General features: G+C 34.6%; 1 non-coding gene across 1 annotated transcript; it reads left to right on the top strand.

Moving 5' to 3' along the window:
- Positions 1–617: 617 nt before the first annotated feature.
- Positions 618–724, top strand: LOC112496773 (small nucleolar RNA R71). The gene has a single exon (XR_003063287.1). It is a non-coding gene; the product is annotated as a small nucleolar RNA R71 (small nucleolar RNA).
- The last annotated feature ends 360 nt before the right edge of the window (positions 725–1,084 follow it).

Here is a 1,084-nt window from a genome sequence, read left to right as displayed (position 1 = left end):
AGGTTTCCTAAGGATGTAGCTTAACTTTAGATAACTACTTAATTCTTCACAATATACTCCTTAATCAAAGCTTTAAGAGAACTAAATTGATTATTATTGATGTTTCTTTGCCCTTAATTTTGCTGGTGAAATCTAGATGGTTGAGTCGGCCTATTTTGTCCACTAAATGCTGCAACATGTTGATTTTGATTACTCCATGAGAAGTTTAGGTGCTGCTTTATCTAGATTGTAAGTGTTTGAGTAAGGATTGTTCTAGTTTTGTCTGTTGAAGTTGCCCACATAGTTGATTGAAGCAGGATTTCCAAGACAATTATCAAACATATGTCCTTCTTTAAAATAAACACAAGATACTTCAGGAATTTGTTTGTTAGTTGCTGGAGCCGTAGTCATAGCCTTCATTATGTTTGTTAATGAGGTTATTTAGGCTACTAATTTTGTCAAGCCATCTACATTGTGCATTCTTGCTACTCCTCTGTTATTAGCTATCCTCTCTAAAATTTCATAAGCTTAATTGTAAGATTTTAGATAACAATGCCTCATTTGTTGAAGCATCTACCATCAATCTAGTGCTTGGATTAAGACCATTATAGAAAGTTTCTAGCTATATACAATAAGAAACACCATGATGGGGACATCTCTTGAGTAACTATTTGAATCTTTCTCATACATCATACATGCTTTCATCTTCAAGTTGATGGAAGGATGTGATTTCATTTATCAACTTTGCATTCTTGGTAGGTGGGAAGTACTTTATTAGAAATTTATCAGTCAAGTCATTCCATATAGTAATGGAATGAGGTGGTAGAGAGTCCAATCATTCTCTTGCTATATCCTTTAAAGAGAATGGGAAGAGCGTGAGTATCAATGCTTCCTGTGATGCTCTAGCAATCTTGAAAACATCACTCACCTCCAAAATAGTTTAAGGTGAAGATGTGGATCTTTTGATGGCAGTCCATTGAATTGCCCAACTGTCTGTAGCATTTGAAATATCACTGGTTTGAGCTTAAAATTATCAACTTGTAATTCAGGTCTAACTATTCCAGGATTTATGGCTTGAGGAGTCAACACTGCATAATCTATAATG

Source organism: Citrus sinensis, chromosome 9 (genome assembly GCF_022201045.2).
Source record: "Citrus sinensis cultivar Valencia sweet orange chromosome 9, DVS_A1.0, whole genome shotgun sequence".
NCBI lineage: Eukaryota > Viridiplantae > Streptophyta > Magnoliopsida > Sapindales > Rutaceae > Citrus > Citrus sinensis.
This window is presented reverse-complemented; position numbering and strand designations above follow the sequence as displayed.